The following is a 21,345-nucleotide window of genomic DNA, read 5'->3' as shown; positions in this document are numbered from 1 at the left end:
GTTTCATCACAGACCAAGGAAAAGGTATTAAGTAACAGACATGCTTCCAGGCCCAACTTATTTATGATGCGTGTTAAAAAGCCTGGTCCAGAGTCGAATGAACTGTGTGTTGGGACCTCCTGTTACATGAAGAGGAAAGTAAGAATTATTTTATAAGCCAATAGTACTGTTTTATTTTGTTGGGTGGACTGCCTGAAGAGGCCACTGATCCCGACTAATAACCATTGAGAGGGAGCCTGCACAGCATCAGTTTTACCTTAAGCTTATTATTGTTGGTAGCTGTTCCCAGCACTGTCTGGGTTTGTACATAACAAATTGTCTTATTTTATGTCATTTGTTACTCCAACATTTGGCTGTCCGACGACTCAATTCCTGTCTGCTTTTATGATAGACCCCATCAGTCAGGACTTACATCCTGCAAGACTTCAGATTTGAGTCACAAGTCTCCAGTTTCCAGTCACTCACCCTTCTGACCAGCTGGCTATAATATGGGGTCCCCACAATTCCTGCCTCCAACTTCATAATTTGGTAAAGCGGCTGGCAGAACTCAGGAAATTTTGATACTTACGTTTACGGGTTTATTGTAAAGGACATGAATGACTGGCAGAAAAAGAGAGGCACAGGCAAGGTCCAGAAGGGTCCTAAGTACAAGTGTCTCGAGCCCCATGGAGTTGGGATGTAATACTTATCCAGCACGTGGATATCTTCACCAATCTGGAAGCTTCCAGAATCCTACTTTCAAAGAGTTATTAGAAGTTCCTTCTGTAGCTCCATCTGGTAGTCCCTGATGTAGGCAGAAGGGGCCGAAACTCTCCAACTGACCACTTGGGCTTTAGACCAACCCATCCTGAGATTCCCCAGGAGCCCTGCCCCCTCACTGCATAGCACAAACTTAGTTATAAATCAAAGTGATCCATTATGAACAAGAAGAAACACTCCTATCACTTAGGAAATTCCAGGTCTTCAGTAGATCTGAGCTAGGAACCAGGGACAGTTCTACTGCAGTCCCCTGCTTTACCTCAGAGGCTGGACAGGAGAGTGGTATTGCTCAATTATAGGTGTGTCTGGCTGGTGTGAGATGGGTATCTGAATAGACTTCCTTAAGGTTCTACTTTCTAGGCTGACATTATCACAATTCTGCTACAGAGAGTAGAATATCATCAGCTTTTGTAGGGAGCTTTCTTGTCGGACTATCTGTGGATCGCCAGTCCACAAATAACCACACAGAGGCTTACTCTTAATTATGAAAGCTTGACCTTAGCTCCGACTGCTTCCCACCTAACTCAAATGAACTCATCTCTATTAATCTACATTCTGCCATGTGGCTCAGTTACCTCTGCTCTGTACCATATATCCAACTCCCTCAGAGTCTCCTGGTATCTCTCCACCTCTCTTCTTCCCAGAACTCACTCTCCCTAGGAACCCTGCCTATTCTCTGCTGTCTAGCTATTGGCCATTCAGCTCTTTATTACACCAACCACAGTAACACATCTTCACATAGGGTACAAATGCCCCACAACAAGCCTTGGTAGCCCATGAGCTAATACACCAACATAGCTCCCGAGGATCTCTGAGAGTCTGCACCTGCCCATAGCTACTCCTGGTTCACCTGAACCCCAGGAGTAAAGCTGCCAAAGCAGCACATATTTTCTCCTGACTTCCTATTTGACCTTGGCAACAGGATCAGTAGCAAGGGTATCTTTTGCACAGAGCTGGACAGGCGATTGCTGGTAAGATACCCTTGCAGAAGTACTTTTTGCGTCAAATTATGGAGGTCTTGTTGTAGGCACATCTCTGGCAGTCTCTCGTGACAGTTGCCATTATGAAGAAATGTATGAGAGCCTCCCTGTTGTGTTTTGAATGTGAAATGCCCTTATGTGTTTGGACACCTGCTTCCGAGCTGGTGATGTTGTTTTTAGAAGATTGTGGTGTCTTTAGGAGCCGGTGCCTTTCAGGAAGGAGTGGATCACTGGGATGGGATTTGAGGTTTGGTAGCCTGGACCCACTTCTTGTTGCCTCTCTGCTTCCTGAATGGGATGCAATGTGACCAGCCAGCTTCCTGCTCCCCCCTGCTGTGACTTCCTTGCCTGTTGCAATGTCTTCCCCACCACGGACTCTACTCCTCTGCAACAGTAAGGCAAAAAACCCAAACCAATCCAAACCAAACCACCTTGTTCCCTTCCGTTTTGTTTGTCTGTTTTGTTATTTTGGTCAGGATATTTTGTCAGAGCAACAGAAAAGAAACTCATACACTTTCACCCTCCAGGTTTCTCTGTTGTCACTGTTCTAACAGTGACTGTACTTAGATCCTGGCAGTGGTCACAGATTTAATTGAGGGATGAATGCAGACAGATGAGTGGACCTGCATTCCACTGGAGTGACTGAAGTTGAGATAAGGCATAAGAAACAAGCTCCATGTTCAGTATGACTTTAAGTAGCTCTTTGTACAAGGACCAGAATTCAAAGAAGGTTTCTTGAAGGGGGTCACACACCATTTTTCAAGAGATACTTTCTACAGTGTTAAAGTCCATGTGTGGATAAAGCCAAGGCGAGCAGTAGACCTGGCTCACATACCCAGTTCCCTCAGACTCTTGGGCCAAATCAGTTTTCCTGCCTTGGTCTTCCACACGGGGGCTGTAGACATGTGCCACCGTGTCCATCTGGAATCCTGGCTTCTCCGTCATCTTTCCCTTGCAACCTTGTGTTTTATATATCCTTAGAGTTGTTCTTGCTTCTTATATTGAGTGTCTTGACATAAGTACACCAACCATAACAGTTCAAGATATGTAAAGAGAGGTTTCTGTCCCACCAGCAACTCCCATATACCCAGCAGCCACTTCCCAAATCATTGGCTCAGAAGTTTAATATTACTTATAAATGCTTGGCTGGTAGCTCAGGCTTATTACTAACTAGCTCTTACACTTAAATCAACCCATAATTCTTATCTATGTTTAACCACGTGGCTTGGTACCTTTTCTTGGTATGGTATTCTCATCTTGCTTCTTCTGCATCTGGCTGGCAACTCCTGACTCCACCCTTCCTCTCACCAGCATTCTTGGTTTGGTCACCCCACCTATATTCCTGCTTGGCTACTGGCCAATCAGCATTTTTATTAAACCAATTCAAATGACGAATCTTTACAGTGTACAAGAGCATTGTTCCCACAGCAGAGATATGTCAGTGTTTCCTCGGAGGGTCGGAGCAAAACTGCTCTCTGTGGGGATGTCACCTCAAGGTCACTGCTTGCTTAGCTTCTTCCCCTTCCGACTCTGTTGTTCCCAAGGAGGCGCACTGAACCGTCATGAGAATCTGTGTGTAGGTTGGGGGTGGCTTCTCCCACTATCTTCTTGCCTTCTGCCTTCATCGGACCAGTGAGACCCCCCTGATTCTGCCTCTGATATACCATTAAGACCTGCCCAACTCTCTCTTCCTCGCTCTCCTCACCCCTGGTAAGAGCCACATGATACATTTCCATAGCGGCCACCCGGTTTCCAACCTCAGTGCATACAGATCTGTTCTGCACATGGTAACCAGCAGTGCTTCCCCCAACAAAGCTGATGGTGCCATCTCTTCGCTTAGTGATCTTCAGGAACATTACACTGACCTTAACATGAAGCCTGAGCTTTTAGCTGGCCTATGAGGTCCTCCCCAATCAGGACTAGACTTTGCTGCTGCCTCCTCCCCCTCCCCCACACCTGTGTTCCACCTACAATGCTTCTTTCTCAGGCAGGCTGTGGGCATAGACCAGTCCCTCCTTCCAAACGTTCTCCCTCTTCCTCTCCTCTTCCGAATTTTTTTTTTTTTTTTAAAGAAGCCATTCACTTGACAAGTATTTATGACCCTGCCAGGTGTGAGGCCTTGAGACTGGAGCTGGGGTCTCTGGGTTTCATCAACATTCTTAGGCTGTCAGCCTGAGGTCACATTCTTAGCGATACCCTCTCAGTCCACCCACCCTGAGCTATGACACACGTGGGCTTCTGTGAGCTCCTAAAACACCTGGACCGGTAACCATCCTTAGCAAGAGAGTCAAGGGTGGGGCTGTCTTATATTCTGCAGAGCCTTGGCATGGTAGCTGGCATGGGTTAGGTGCTCAGTAAACATTCCTTCAGTGAAGAATTCTCACTTCCACATTACGGACAGCTCACAGGGCAGTCCTTTTTGCTCCAGCCCCATTTACCACGGCCTCGGGCATGGGAACAGCCTTACCAGGCCCTGCTGAAGCATTCTTGACAGATGGGCTCAGGAACAGCCCATAGTGCCTTTGGTCAGAAGATACTTTTCGCCCACTAATTTTCATAACCCTGTTTGTTTGGGAGGAAATCTAATCCAGATGTTCCAGATTCATTAACATTCAACTCATCACCACGTGACTCCCTAACAGATTTTGATGGCCATGAAGTCCTTCTTCACAAAACAGGCACTTGCCATTTGCCAACTATAAATGAGCATAAGACCTCAGTTTGCATTTGGGTCCAAATTTAGACTCAGTAAGAATTGGGGTGGGGGTGAAGTTTGGCGACTCTGTCTTCTCTCTGCTGAGGCACAGATGGGATTTCATAGACCTCGGAATGTAGATTTCCTAATGATGCTGATGAATGTCATGGTGTGATGGTTTCAGCCACCAGAAGGGCAAGGCAACCAGGCTCCCCCGTGTCCTATGAGTCCTTCAGCCCATTGGAAAGGGAACTGGGAGATGGCAAAGAGGGCAAGAAAGGTGTCAGAGAAGAGGGAGTAAGCAAGCACACATTTGCACACAAATCCACACCCCAAGCTGCAACAACTCATGATTCACTAAGGCACCGGGGCACTGAAGTCTGCTAAGCCCTCTAGCAGGCAGAGAGCTGAGGTCACCCTCTCTCCCCCTCCTCCCTCTCCTTTCTTCTACCCACCCTTCTTTCTCTGACATAAGGGTATTTTTTTGGCACAAAAAAGATGCCTCCTCGTTCCATTGAATTAACTCAACACTGCAAAACTAACTCAAAGTGATCTGTACGAATATTTTATGGCTCAGAAAATGTGTGTACAAGGGTGGTTCTCTGGAACTGTTGGGAAACGCTGCCTTGGCACAGTGACTTGCTCCCTCTGCTATCTTTGCATGTTGCAATTTATTTGTTCCAAAGGCTATGACCATCAATGCACTGGGAAGATCCAGGGACGAGAGGAGTCCTGGAGCGCAAATCTTAAAAGGTCTTATTAATAAAAACAAGCCTGGATCCAGGTACTGGGGTCAACGCTGGAAGATCAGAGAAGCCGAACAAGCCACAGCCACCTCACCTTGCCACTTCCTCAGCTGATCCTGTTTCCTCAGACTGGAAGTCTCTGAATCCTCATCCAGAATGAATCTCAGCTGAATTGTTGCTCAAAGCCTAAAAGCTTAACCAGCCCTAATTCCTGGTCCTCGAGCCTTATATACCTTTCTGCTTTCTGCCATCACTTCCTGAGATTAAAGGCGTGTGTCACCATGCCTGGCTGTTTCCAGTGTGGCTTTGAACTCACAGAGATCCAGATGGATCTCTGCCTTAGGAATGCCAGGATTAAAGGCATGTGCTACCACTGCCTAACCTCTATGTTTAATATTATGGCTGTTCTGTCCTCTGAGCCTCAGATAAGTTTATTGGGGTGCACAATATATCAACCACAGAGTCCAGTACCATTTACTCTTGACAATTCAGTACTCATTGCTTAGTATACAGCTCATGAAATAGCCGATGAATGAATGAGCAACTCTATCAACCAATGCCTCTGTATTAACCAGAGCTTTCAGATCCCACCACCCAGACTTAGATAGACGTGGAGACAACATAGGTCAGCATGGAATGGAGAGAGGAAGGAGGAAGGAAAAGAAAGTCAAGATAGGGCTTCTACTTCTTGAAGATCCCATGAGTGGAACTATGGAATTTTAAACAACTCATTCAAGTGGCAGCAACATGCTTTGAACATAACTCTACGATAGTGTTCTCTGACTCTGTTTTGCCTCCATTGTATAGCCTCGTTCAGGTGTCAAAGCCCTGAAAACTTGTCATTTCTCTGCTTTCCGAGGATGTCATCAAAATAACACCAGCAACACAAACATCCACGTCTGCAGACAGTATGGCAGCCGCCAGACACCGCTCAGTGATCTAGGACATTCTGTCTTTGCTGAGGTCCGACGTCAATGGCACCTGTGAGTAAGGAGTAAGGTGCTAGCACATTTTTTAAAGTTCTGTTTTCTCCGTATGCGATTGAATTTCCTTCGTCCTCCACACAATCGCTAGAACACAGCAGTGCTTGGATGCAGAAGCATGGCCTCTGTCTGAAAGGAAGGGAAAGATGATGTCATCGTTAGCCGTTAAGGACTGGAGGGATTACGAGATTTGAAGTGGGATTTGAATAAACCTCTGGTGCTGTGAATACTGGGGCTGCTGGCGGCCTCTTCACCTGTACAGAAATGCCTCCTGCTTGCCTTTGCAAACTGTAATAACTGTCCTCTTGGCCGGGACTCTGACAGCTTGCTTTTGGTCATTTTTTCCACTCTGAATTTCAAGGGATTTTTTTACCATAGACCTTGATTCTCCCCACCTCACTTTTATTCAAATCTTTTTTGACATGATTTCAGATTGTGAGCAGTCTGAAGTGTTGGTGGGGTATTAATGGTATGGTACACTTGGCAGCTCAAGAGCTACGATGGAGAAGCAATTATGGAGGCGAGGAGTGGGCCACAGCCATTCAGGGATCACTTCAGCCCTCAGAGGGCTGCACAGCTGTGTTTGGCTTACTTAGTCATGCGAGGCTGCAGGCCAACACCGCTCTTCGAGTTATTTCACAGCAATAGACCAGACTTCTGGTGTGTCTGCTGTGTGCAAAGATCCTACTCAATAGAGTGTAGGTTTGTAGAATTAACAGAGCTTCTCGCCGCCAGCTCCCCTTCGTCCAGTAGAAATCCGTTCCAGAACAAATGGTGTTATCCTGCGCCTGCTGAGCCAGGCTGGAGTGACCATTTTAGAGTGTCCTTCTCCGGGGCAGGGATGGTCACACGAGAGACGTGTGGATGTGTTCATCTCGGTGGCGTTTGCGTTCTGGAGGTCGTTGCGGATGCCAGGCTCCCTGGTACTCCGCATGCTGTCATCCCTGGGCTGGCCCCAGGAGGGGCCACCAGAGCCTGCAGCTTTCCACTCTGACTTCATCACCCAGTGACCAAGGGGCATCAGCTCTTCCTGCAAGGCCTGCTGGTGTCGGGGCCAGAATCACTGAGAGACAAAGACACAGCTTACCCTTTTCAGTTCTAGTACTCGGGCGGGTTTCTTGTCTGTGTTCATCGTTCCCTCTCCATCACTACCCCAGCATCACAGCGGGATAAGGCATGGACTCTGCCTCCCGCTTCCATGACTGTCTAGAGTCGCATCCCGAGAGGACAAGCCTCGTTCCTCAGCACTCAGGCCTTTTGCATCCACACACCTCACGCTGGCTGACGATATGAAGGGTCGTTCCCCCCACCCCACCCCCACCCCAAAGTGTATGTCTACCTTGAACGATGGAATGCAGCCTTTATCTGGGAAAAGGTTCTTTCCTTAGTCACTGGCCTCATTATTGTGACAAAATGTCTGACGAGAGAAATTATGAGGGCAGGGTCTATTTTGGTCCACGAGTCCAGGGTGCTGTCCATCATCTCAGAAAAGTCACGCAGAAGGAGCTTGAGGCAGCCGCTCACATCGTGTCCACAGTCAGGAAACAGAGGGAGATGAGCGCTGGTGTCCAGTCCCGTTTCCCTCTTTATTCAATCAGTGATCCTGCCCTGTGGGACGGTGGCACTCACAATTAAGACGGATCTTCCCTCCTCCGTTAGCCCAACCTAGAGAATCTCTCAGCGGCATACTCAGAGGCTGACCGCATCTAGATAACCCTTCCCAGGTGAGCCTGGAGGCTGTCTTCCAGGTAAGTCCTTAATATTGTGTTGACAACATAAAGCATCACAGGTTTATTGTAGATGTGGTTCGTTAAGATGGGGTCACACTGGACTGGAGCAAATGAATGGTGTCTGTATAGGAAGGTGAGAGGACCCGGGGTCGGGAAGAAGCACTCTGGAGGCAGAGCAGAGACTGCCTGGCTTAGCTATAAGCTGAGGTACACTGGGAGCCCTAGAGGTTAGGAAAAGTCAAGGAGGATTCTCTGTAGCCTGAGAAAGTCCAGCTCTGACGACGCCTTTACTTCTGGTTTCTGGTCTCGATGGCGAGAGTAAACACTGGTGTCTTCACTACCGAGTCAAAGATGATTTGTTAGAGCAGCTGCAGGAAACTAATACACCAGCCTTGATTGTAGGCAGAAGCTTTCCTGTGTCCCGCCCAGTCCCTCAGCTGCTCAGACCCAAGTAAACACACAGAGGCTTATATCAATTACGAATTGCATGCAATGGTCTGTGGCTCGAGCTTCTTGCTAGCTCTTATAACTAGACTCAGCCCATTTCTATTAATCTATATGTCACCACATGTTCCATGGCTTTACCTGTGTGTCATTACATGCTGCTCCCTGGACAGAGGGATAGCGTCTCCTCTCTGCCTGTTTCTCTCCTTTTCCTGTCTCTGTCCTGGATTTCCCACCTGCCTATAAGCTGCCTTGCCATAGGCCAAAGCAGTCCATTTATTAACCAACGGGAACAACACATATTCACAGCATACAGAAAGACATCTCCCAGCACCTGATGTTTCTGTCTTCTTCCTCGCTCCTCATCACACAGCTCCCTTGCCATGGTGTCTTAGTTTGAGATTTTTACCTCAGAAGGAGAAAGTAGCTTGGCTGAAGGTGAATTACTGGGGAGGCGATGCCTGGAAGCACAGTGAGGGAACAAAGGCCTTTGGCTCTCTACATGGCGCGAGGCCAGCAGCCGCCTTTGTACTTTTCTATGGGAGTCTCTAGTAAAATCATTGCGACAGTGTGAGGGTGTCCTCAGTTTGTCTACATATATTGCCAAAATGCTTTCCAAAAATTTTCTCCCATGAGCTCTACTCACTTCAGATTGTGTTCTGTGACTTCCTCCTCTACAGAACTTGGGCCATGGCTGTGGTATAGATACGGTTTGCTGCTTCAAGATTCACGCACTAGAGACACAATCTTTGGCATAATGGTGCTAAAATGGTGGGACTTTTAATAGCTGGGACCGAGTGCAAAGCAATCAGGCCACTGGAGGTGCTGCCCTAAGAAGGTACTAACCTAGCTGAAGTGATAACCCACAAAAGTCTGGTCAATAGTTGATTAAGGGATGCAATGGGAATAATACACTCATGAATACAGAACCAAGTAGACGCCACTGCTGGTCCAGCTGCCATGGCCCTGCCGTTCTGCCCAAGGGCGATGAGGACCAACCGCCAGCCACGCTTCCACTTGCTTCTGCTCCGACCACCCGAGAGTAGACCTCGACCCCTCCTCGCCTCAGTTCTTAAGCAGTCACTTACGCAGACAAGACCATGCCCTAGAGCTTGTTACTCCCCTGCTGTTGGCTGACCGATGATATTCCCGCAATGCCCAGCCTCATGTTTGTTCTTGGCAGAGTAGGTGGCCGCACTCCGAAGCTGTCTCATGGAGTGCCCACTTCCTCACAGGGCTCCCCCTCCTTTCCTCTGCCATGTGATGGCTTTACCAAAAGGGCTCTTACCAAAGACTGAACTGATCTTGCAAAGTCGATCGTTAGCTAAATACACCTCTTTGTGAAGTACCCAGCTGGAAGTCTTTCACTCTAGCCACAGAAAACAAACGAATACAAGGATTACCGCGTCCTTCTTTTCTTTCCTTGGTTACAGCTTGGACTTGAATTCGTGTATAACCTTGATCAATGTTCCTTCCATTTGTCCATTGTTGACATTTGTAGTCATTCAAATATTGTTCAATAGGTGCTAGAATTGCGTTGGTTTCCTTGAATGGCCTCTGTTCCCAGCTTAGGAGCTCATCATTTAGAATATTCATTGAGGACTAGTGGGGTCTCTCTTCTAGAGAGCCTTCATTACATCGGGACATAGCTAGTTGACTGAAATACTTCTATAAGCTCTTCCAGTCTTTGGAGTTTCTTTTCATTCTATCCTTCACTATCATCTTATGTCTGTTGTATGCTTACACTACCATCTTTTCGGATAAGTGAGTTAACTTCCTCCCCCAAAGTCTTCGATTCTTCTCTTGAATTATCTAAGATCCCCCCTATATGTTTTCTTAATCGCCCTGGAACCTTTTCTTCTGTCTCTGTTGTCCTGGGTCAGAGTTATTAGTTTGCAAGTTGCATATCTCCCACACGCACACACCTTGAACTCACTCCCTTAGCTACACCCTTTATGCAGCCTCCCACAGAGAAGAATGAGAACAGAACATCCACATGAGAGTTCTTAATGTCCCCCCACACTGCCAGTTCAAAGCTTCCGGAATGGAGCTGGCAGGATATTTTCACATTCATGCTCTAGTTGACTATACTTTATGCATTAAGGGTTGAGAGACTATAAGGTGCATTCACTTCCGGTTAGCATTTTGGACCTTGCCCCAGGGATTCCAAGCACACTCTTGAGCCTCTTGGGGGTTTTTGAGGTAGGCTGGCTCCAGTCATCTTTGTGGCTTTCCAGTCAGACTATAAAAAAAACTTAACCCCGCCTATCTCATTTAATAATCCCCCCTTCCCCCCACTTTCCATCATGCAGAAATCTGCTGACCCTCTTCTATTCTAGGGGGTGTGCCTACTCCTCTTTCCAAACACCCCACACTTTTATGACTCCATTTTGTGAGCTGTGCGGCCAGGGAAAGTTATTTGAACAGTTTGCACCTAGTTCTCTTGCACATAAAGTGCGAAACAGTGAAACTTGCCCCCACTGAAGTTTGCGCAGAACTTTAAAAGTTAATGCATCCAAAGGCACGAGGCCAGCACTCAGCCTCTGGACAGCTTTATAATACAAACTGGTTATCATTATGATTATGTGGTGAGGGCTTGAGAGGAGAGAAAAGCAGGGTCCCGGGCCTCTGTGTGCAGACAATTTGCATAGGGCTCCGGCCTCAAGTGTAAGAACCTCACCAAAGAGATTACCTGTTGTACATGGATAAGGTTTACTGATCTTAGGCTTCTTATATGAAGGTTCTTCGTATTTGTTTTGTCCGTTTGTTTGTTTTTGTTTTGTTTTTCGAGACAGGCTTTCTTTAATGCAACAGCTCTGGCTGTCCTGGAACTCCCTTTGTAGACCAGACCTCATAGAGTTCTGCCTGCCTCTGCCTCCCAACTGCTGGGATTGAAGGTATGAGCCACCAACACGCACCTCCCCTGAAGCTTCTTAAACTTCAGTGTGCATCACAGTGGGGTGGAAACCCTGCTAAAGGACAGATCCCAACTTAGTGTTTGCACCCCGATATTAGTTTTCTCACACTATTAGTTTTCCTGTCAAGCTCTTTGGTGACACAGATACCGACAGCGTGTGGAGTTACTTGTGTGCTAGGATCAATATGAAATTTGCTCTTATTGTGGGTACTGTATGGCGGGCTAGAAACTCCGCCTTGACCCCGCCCCCTCAGAAAGACCGCCAAAAGTCCAGGCTCCTCCCCCGAAACTCAAGACCACGCCTACAGGGTATTTAAGCGCCCCCCCCAGCCCCCGCCCCAGACCTGCCAGGTGATATCGTGATATCTCCTGTGCCCTTTCCCACACACAGCTCTGCGGGGCTGGAAGGTCACCCAAGAGTGCTTTTGCTCATTAAACCTGGTCTCTTTTAATTTGGCTTGGTCTGGCTTACTACGTCAGCGGAGAAAACTAATATCGGGGTGCAAAAAACCATCACTGTAAAAAAAATTATTAGAGACATTATCTTAAGAGTCTCACTCTGGGCTGTCTCCACAAGAGATGGCTCCTCATCTCCTGGCAGCCTTGGAAGTCAGGCATGATTTTATCCAGGAAGCCTGAGGGCTACACGCTGCTCCTGCCGGCTGTGCAGTAATGGTATTTCACAAATCCTTACAAATCCTCAGCTCAACCTTTCAAGGCCCCCACAGGGCTGGGATGGTGCTGGGCATTATCTGCATGTCTGTGCAGGTTTTCCCAGCACTTGGAGCTCCCGGCTTGGCGCCTCTCTTACAGACCACCAGGGACCTGACATCCCCATCCCTTCCCCGGGGTATCTGATTTCACTCTTCAGCCACTGGTTTTAGATTTCTTTTCCTTGGAAGACAGGGACAGCTGGGAATGTGGATCTCATCCTGTCTGGGTTTTCCCCTGACAAGTGGCCATAGTGGCAGGATATGAAGTGCTTGAAGACCACTCATGATACTATTATCACCCAGAGCAGAGTCAGCAAAGGAAGGGACAGGTGCAGGGGCCCTGGTTTCATTTTGCAGGCAAATGGGACTGGCCAGCCAGAAGGATGTGGAAATCACAGAGTGAGGGGAAAACAACCGAGTGAGAGACTAAGAGGTGGAACACAGTAGAGTTTTCTGGTCCTGAATCTATTCTGTGTGACATTATGAATCTGTTATTAAAAACACACACAAATACCTTTAAATCAGTGGTTCTCAACATGTGGGTCGCGACCCATAACAGTTACGAAGTGGCAATGAAATAATCTTCTGGAGGTCACCATGACATGAGGAAGCATATTAAAGGGTCGCAGCTTTAGGAGGGGTGAGAGCCACTGCTTTAAATGCACGACACCAAAAGTGAGCCCCAATCTCACCTATGGGCTTTCATTCTTAAAACTGTGTCAGCGTTGACTATCCAGAAAGGCAAGATGCCGACCCCAGGGAATCTGGAAAAGGGGGTGTGAGGGTGAGTGTGTGGCAACTTTCTTAACTTCTACTCGGTTTTCCTATAAAGCTGAAATTGCTCAAATTTGCTCTTAACTTTTTTAAGGTAGACATAAAAACTAACCTCACTTGGTTACCCTGCTTATCCAAGTACAGAAAATACACAGAGCACTGAAAGCTGGTTAAAAGTGATGCCAAAGCCATGAAATAAATGTCGACCTTCCCTCCACAAAATCCCCAAATGCAACACAGGGGGCGGAGGGGGTGGGCGGGGCGGGGCATGAGTGATTGCTGGTGTCCCGCAGAAATACCTTCCCTCCTTCTTGACTCCTGTCAGAAGTGCTAGCTGCCTCAAGAGAGGGGCGTGTCCCTGCACACCATTTACGCACGTGTACATACAGGGGGAAATCATACAGTTCAAATACTTCTCCATATTACACGCTTCCCATAGGTTGCTTCCTATTCTCACACCCCAGCTACCATTAAAGTCAAGCCGAAGCTTCTTGTGCCACGGAACCCCAGTAACAGGACACAGGCGAGGGAGCCAAACCCCTGCCTTATCTTTGGAAAGGTATAAAAGGAGAAGTGCGTTCAGACAGAAGGGTCCTCTTGCCTCCCATCTCAGAACTGAACATTGGAGAGGGTGCAGGAGTAGAGACGGAGACACAGTGACTGTTGACCCAGCACCCCCAGCACGGCAGCCCAGCCTTGGAAGAGCCCTGGCTTGTTCTGATGAATACCGTTTCTGCACGGGCACGCTGGGAGTGAACCCTAGCTGATAACTTACTGAAGTGAATAGTACTCAGATGGTTCTTATTACAAAAAAATAAAATGTACACATGGAAATAATCATTTAACTGGAAAGGTATGAAATAAATACTAAAAATAATGCTTCATGCCCCCCCTCAACCCAGGCACTCTTTTTAAAGGAAGCAGTATTATGCATTTATGGTTATCCCCCAACCTCCGAGTCAATTATCTACCTTAAACAGCATATTTATACTGTTTTCTGGTTCATCAGCTTTAAGGAGAAACTATTGAATGTTGTTTTGCAAAACTAAAAATTTTGACTCTCTTTAAACTCCCTTACAACTTTAATTGGGCTTTTTATTTTTTAATTCTGTTACTTTATGCCTTAAAAATACACCATTTTGTATAGCACCATTAACAGTACCTCTTCTATCGGAGAATACAAGAAAATGCACACTCTTTTCCTGTCCCCTTACATTCCCCTAACTTCTGGTTGGATTGCTACTTTTTGGTGTCCAAGATCAGCCATTTTGTCATCGTCTGCTGTAATTACAAATGGAATTTCACATTCTTTGTCGATGGAAATTGTTTATTTTCAAAATAGCATTTGCAGTGACTGTGAAAACACTCATTGTCAATTGGATAGCATCACTCTCTCCTGAAACTTCATTGACACAAACTTGTCCCATAGAGGAGTTTGCTTCATTTTGAGATCACGACTTTTTTTATTTTCTGGCAATTCTAACTGCTTTTCTGTTTTCTTGTTGACCAGAGAGACTTATAATAGGCAACATCATACTGTGTGCCGAATGGTGAAATTTGAAAAGAAAGTGATTCTGTAATTCCTGACAAAGAGACAGAGGCCCCTGGGTTCCTGACTTTCCAACTATGGTCTTTGTGTTCTCTGTCTCTCTCCCATCTGTCTGTCTGTCTCTCTGTCTCTCTCTGTCTGTCTGTCTCTCCCTCTCTCTCTGTTTCTGTCTATCTCTCTCTCTCTCTCTCTCTCTCTCTCTATATATATATATATATATATATATATAGAGAGAGAGAGAGAGAGAGAGAGAGAGATAGACAGAGATAGATAGAGACAGATCCATACCTACATAGATAGAGATACACTTGTAGTAAGGTCAGTCATGCCCTTCTGTCCTTACCCCTCCTCAGACTCATAACGTACAACAGGGTTAGCTCTGGGATTCCTAAGCTGCACTTAATTCCTAAGATGTATGTATTTGATGGGCTACCATATGAACGTCAAGGTAATGACTACAGTCTGTCATTGACATGTGGAAAGGAAGGAGAATCCATCCATGTTACTTATTGATATTAGTTATTATGATAACTGTAAAACTCCTCATCAGAAATATTCCTATGGGAGCTTAAGATTTTAATTAATGCCAAGCTTACTGGAAGACCAGAGGGAACGGAGGGAGGGGGGGACGACACATATAACAGACACGAGGTCTCCATAGGGAACGAGCGCCTGATATTTCCGGACACTCTCCACTTTCCAACAATGCAAATGCTATCAGTTCCCCTACATTGACTGTGGTGTCTTAATAAATCAAGTTATCCAAGGCTCATAAGTGTAGAAAAAGCAAAAACAAGTGAAGCAAGCGTAGACTGCCGCTCCAACATCAAAGAACCCAAACCATAAATCCATAACATTCACTTTCCAAAGCCGACGATGAAAAAATATGGAATGAGTTTCTTAGATTTAATTTGAAGGCTGCAGAAGTATGTAAAAACAGAAGAGAAATGCTGAGAAGCAGAAACCAGAGCAGAGGGCGCTTCATTTTAGAATTCCTCGCTTCTCCAGGGAGCTAAAGAGCTTACTTACTTCCATGATGGCTGGAAACCGTAGCAGAGTTTACAGACTCCACCACGCCTGGAAACCACGGCAGTGTGCAAGCTCTTTTCTGTAGTAAGTCCGATCGCTCAGCTCCAGCTAGTAAATCAGAAGCCCAAGGGGTGTGTAACACATTACTAAACTTATGCAAGAGCTCTGAATTCATCAAGGAAAATAAAGAAAGGTGCTAGATGCCGTGAATGATTCACTGGAAATCAAACCATCCAGTGTTAAATTGATGTTTAGGTCTATGGTTCCCTTTTGTGTAAAGTCTTACTTATAGTAGTGGACACTGGTCTTTTGTTTGTTTATTTTGTTTTTGTTTTGGTTAGATATATGTCATTCCCCTTCTGATAACATCCCAGTTTCCTTCCAGGGAATGGGAACTGACTTTCCTTATTTCCTTATTGTGTAACCTTGGCGGGAAGAGGTGATTTTCCCCTGCTTTTTAGTCCTTCAAGCTGAAGGGGGCCAATTAACCTCATCCCAGCCTGCCCACAGAGCAGCCTATGTGCCGGTGACATGGGCCCATTCAGTGGGATACTTCCCCCAGCCTCAGAATATCAAATGAAGAATGCCAGGGTGTGTGGTCATGAGGATTTGTTTTCCTCGGTTGACAGGCCTCAAGTTCCCTTTAGTCTTACCCATTTTCCAAACCCAGCATCTGTCTCTTCATTGGTCTGCTCCCAGTCACCAGCAGACCCTTTATTTTTTTTTGTTAGGACCATCAGAATCAGTTATTCATCAAAGAAAGTCTGATGGGCATATTCATTCAAGGGGAAAATTCTGTGTATCCATTACGTGTGGCATCAGGGGGACAGAGACATGAATCCTGACTTCAGACCCCCTGTAACAGAGATTGTTAGGTAAATAAGACAATTTATTGTGATACAGGAGGCACTATGGCAGAAATAAAAGTCTCAGAGGGAGAAGTCAATAGTTCCACTTAGGGTTTATAGGCAATGTCTTAGAGAGGAAACAGAGAATCAGGTGGTTCTCAGGGAATAAAAGGAGTTGAAAAAAAATTCTGCAGGCTTCTAGAAGAAACTGCACACATAAGGGTTCCACTGCGTTGGAGAGCCAGGCCACCCTTGGGAGCTTCTGGGAGAACCAGACCCCTGGGTGGGGCCAGCTTCCAGGAGAATCAGGCCACTCACAAGAGCTTCCAGGAGTCAAGCGTGGGCTCAGCAGGCTACATCATGAAACACCGTGTAAAACAAAATGGTCTTTTTTTAAAAAGATTGATTTTTATGTATGTGTCTGTTGAGTGTATGCCAGGTAAGTGTATGACCTCATGGAGGCCAGAGAGGGCATCGAGTCCCCTAGAGCTCGAGTGACAAGTGGTTGTGAGCTGCCACGTGGGTACTGGGAACTGAACTCGGGTCCCCTAAAAGAGCAACAAGTGCTCTTTACAGCATCCACATTTACACATTTATGGTTCATGTATATGTCAAGTGCTGAACCATCTCTCCAGGCCCCCTTTAAATTATCCTTTTAAATCCCATGGAACTGCAGTTTCAATTTCCAGAAGAATGTCACTAGCTCCAAATGTTGATGCTCAGAGTATTTCAACATTACTTACTATTGGGTGACAGTTCTTTAGGGATCTGTCCTAATCTCTATACCTTGCAAGTAGAGACACTGACTGCTCTTTTATTTCAAACTGTCTATTTAATGAGGTGTTTGTAATGGACAGCCTTGGAAATTTGAGGTACATTGTCCCCTAGGATAACAGAGAGCCTAAAACATCAAACGTCCACTCAATGCTTAGCTCTAAACTAGGTCCAACAGGAGATAAGAACAAAGAATAAAGCATCCTTAGTATATCTAGGGAGCGGTGGCCAGCACAGGAGAGCAGAGGCCACACCCGTTTATAGGTGGTCAAAGTCAGGCATGGTGGAGCATTCCTTTCATCCCGACACTTGGAAGATAGAGGCAGGAGGAGCTCTGTGAGTTCAAGACCTTCATGGTCTACATAGAGAGTTCTAGGCCAAGCAGGACTATGGCTGGAGATGATCTACTGACTTTTCAACTTTGCTTAAAAATATTTTCCTTTTTCTAATGCCCATCACCTGCTGGAAGCTTGTCTTCTACTGTGGCCATGTTGAGGTGGGAGTATCTCTAAGAAGTGAGGCCTAGAGGAAGCTAATTGTCACAGGGCACTACCCTCAGGAGGGGTTAATGTTGATCTCCAAGAGTAAATTAGTCCTCTCTCTCTCTCTTTTTTTCCAGAGACAGGGTTTCTCTGTAACAGTCCCGTGTCGTCCCCGTCTCCCCCCCCCCCCCCCCCCCCCCCCGTCCTGGATCTCGCTCTGTAGACCAGGCTGGTCTTGAACTCACAGAGATCCGCCTGCCTCTGCCTCCCAAGTGCTGGGAATAAAGGAGTGCTCCACCACCGCCTGGCAAATTAGTCCTCTTGAAAGCAGACTCTGTAAAGAAAAGCCATGCCCAGCCCCCTATGTTTGAGCTCTTCGGCATGTGGCTGGTTCTGAAGATATGTAAGGGAGTTACAGTTAGATCTCATCGTGTCGCTGGGAAGTCAGCCGTCATCTCCGTGCTCTCTCGGGGCAGCTGGTATGTATCCTTTGCCTTGAATTCTTTGTTCCTGACCATTTCTCATTCTCATGTAACTTCGCCTCCTGAGGCTGGGAAGGAATTTCAAATGATCCATCTATACCAGCTCCAATTCCCCTTCCCTGTGGAATCCAAGACTATACCTCGTCTCTATGGCCATTATTCCAACAGCCCATGTTATTTCTTTCCTATATCTTTAATGTTGCCCTCCTTACTGATTCTTCAACTCCAATTAAAAATATTTTATTTTCCCTAATGCCCATCTGTTATGGCCTGGCTGGTTTTGTCCACCCTACCTCCCATGCATAGGATGACTCCCTACCATCTAGTGTGACTGTATTTAGAGATGGGACTAACATGCTTTCTGTACCTTGATAATAGGTTTCTCTGTCAACACAGAAAGCCAGATCAAGCTGAACTGAAAAAGTAAAAGGACAGGTTTATTTGAGCAAAGCAACCCCTGGGTGAGTTCTCCAGCCCCCAGAGATCAAGGCAGAAGAGGCAGGAGAAGTCAGTGGCTGAACTAAAGCAGGATGTTTAAATACCCTGTAGGTGAGGGGTGATGACCTGTTCTCTACAAGCTGGATTTGTGCCCAAGTATGGTACACTTTAGGCAGGGTCTTGGGCAACTTCAGGGGAGCCGCCAAGAACATAGAACTGGACCTTTTGGTGCCTTTCCTTTCTTGGAGGTTCTCTGAGAAGGCAGGAGTTTGGAGAGGGGGAGAGAAAGAAAGAGAGAGGGGGGAGAGAGAGGGGGGAGAGAGAGAGAGAGAGAGAGAGAGAGAGAGAGAGAGAGAGAGAGAGAGAGAGAGAGAGGGAGGGAGGGAGGAGGAGGGAGGGAGGGAGGGAGGGAGAGAGAGAGAGAGAGAGAGAGAGAGAGAGAGAAATGGGGATTTCCAGATCAAGCAGGAGTGAACTGGAGGTTCCAGCTGAACAAGGGCTTCTATAGAAACCATTAAAACTAAAAGAGATCCTAGAGTGTGACTCCAACCTGACTGGATTTATGTGCTTTGAAGAGGAGACCCAAGAAAGCGATCACTGATGAGAGTTTTCCTCTCCCCCTTCTCTCTTCCATAGAAAGAAGGCCATGACATTTATAAAACCGTAAATAAGCCCCTAAAGCAGTGGTTCTCAATCTCCATCACAACCCCTCTGGGGGTCAAACGACCCTTTCACAGGGGCGGTCTAAGACCATTGAGAAACACAGACATTTACATTGTGATTCATAACAGTAGCAAAATTACAGTTATGAAGCAGCAACAGAAACAATTTCATGGTTGGGAGTCACCACAACATAAGGAATTGTGTTAAAGGGTCTCAGTGTTAGGAAGGCTGAGAATCACTGCCCTACAGAATTGTAACTGATATATGGATCTAGCAAATTCTATTCTTTAAAATTCAAGATACCTTGGCTCTTAATTTTAATTTGAGTCTTCTTCCTTTGGCTCCTAAAATACCCTCTGCATATGAGTCTGTCCCGGAGCTGTCTCGTTAATGTAATCGCTTCTTAGCCTTCTTCCCCTCGACTACATCTTCTAGGAGTCAAGACCAGGTCTCATTTGAGTTTATACTCTCAGTGACCAGTGCATTGCCTGGCACACCAACAGTCTTGTGTTAAAAAAACGCGTTTCACAAATCTTCTGTGTGAATCATAGACCTCCTAATTATAAACCACAAAGCTTTCCTGTAATTAGGGCAGTCTATTCTTGAAGGTGGGAAAACAAATTTATGTACGTTTAGGCAGAAAGTGTTACAATTAGAAGGCAAGTTGACGGGAGTTCCTGAGCAAGCTTTGAAACAAAGACCTAGGCAGACAAATATGGCGGGAATGTGTCAGCAGCAGCTATTTATTTAAAAGAAACGCTAAAGGAAGTTCTGTAGGCAGAAGGAAAACAGTACTAGATGGAAACATGGTAATGCGGGATGTAAAGGAGGAAAAGGTAAACACTGGGTAAAACATAATAAATATTGACTGCCTACAACAACAACAGTAATGTTTTGTGGGATGAAAAGTATGCAGAAATAAAACATACGACAATAATAACAACAGCCCAAGCCAAGTGAGTGGGTACCACCATCTGTCCAGGCTGCTGTGAGAAAATACCACAAACCGGGCGGCTTTTAAACAACAGAAATCTAGTTTTCACAATTCTGGAAGCTGGGAAGTCCAAGATTAAGGCAGATTGCAGAGTGTGATGGGGATCAGGGTAAGACAAATTGCTAAACGGTTTTATTAATTAAAAAAACCTGGAGCCAGATACTGGAGTGAAAGCCCAGAGATCAGAGGACTTGGACAAGCCACAGCCGTGTCTCAGCTTACCAGCTCCTCAGCCTCCAAAGAGAGCTACTACTTCCTGGATACCCACACCTATATCCTTTCTCTCCTGCCGTCTCACTTCCTCTCTCCGCCCAGCTATTTCACTTCCTGTCTGTCTGTACAGACCTCCAGACCTTCATGGTTAGTGTTGGGATTAAAGGCGTGTGTCAGCATGCCTGGCTCTCTTCCCAGAGTGGCCTTGAACTCACAGAGAGCCCGGATGGATCTCTGCCTCCCAAATGCCAGGATTAAAGGTGTGTGCTACCATTGCCTGACCTCTATGTTTACTATAGTGGCTGGCTTTTTCCTCTGATCCTCAGATAAGCTTTATTAGGGTGCACAGATAAAATATCACCACAGATCAGTTTCTGGCTTACAGCTGAAACCTTCTTATTGTGTCTTCCCAAGATGGAAGGGGCAAGTAGTCTCTTACAGGCCTCTTTAGTCTGGGCATTGATTCCACTCCTGAGGGGTCTGCTTCCTGGAGCCAATCACCTCCCCAAGGTCCCAGTGCCATCAAGCTGGAGGCAAGGACTCCAACATAAGGATTTAGGGGAGAAGATACAAATATGTAGAACAAAGCAATGGTTTTCAATGTGATGAGGTATTTTAATTGCCTGAGAAGAATTAATGCTACTAATGTATAGTAGGTTCCGGTAAGTCAAGGATGCATATTTGTGTCTCTGTAATAACCACAAAAAAAAACTCTCATATTTTTGGTTGTAAGCCTAGACTTTAATGACTGAGCCATTTCTCCAGCTCAAAAAAAAATCTTAAAAATGTATAATGAACAAATAAGGAGTAGAAAATGGAATAACTTTTTAAATTCTTAATTAATGGCTAATGTAAGAAAGGACAGATGATGAGAGAAAAAATTCACAAACAGATGGTATGCATGCTGGAGAGAAGGCTCGGTGATTAAGAGCACTTACTGTTCGTAGGCTGGACCTTAGTTTAGTTCCCAGCACCCTTGTTGGGCATCTCACAACTGCCTGTAATTCTAGCTCAGGGATGATCCGACACCTCTAGCCTCAGAAGGCACCTGCACTCACTCGGCACTTACGAAAGACACACATCATTAAAAATAATCAAATAATCTTTTTTTTTATTTAAAAAAATTAAATAA

The sequence above is a fragment of the Peromyscus leucopus genome, chromosome 14 (assembly GCF_004664715.2).
Source record: "Peromyscus leucopus breed LL Stock chromosome 14, UCI_PerLeu_2.1, whole genome shotgun sequence".
NCBI classification, from domain to species: Eukaryota; Metazoa; Chordata; class Mammalia; order Rodentia; family Cricetidae; genus Peromyscus; species Peromyscus leucopus.
The sequence above is the reverse complement of the archived record's forward strand: the minus strand, read 5'-3'. Positions refer to the sequence as shown.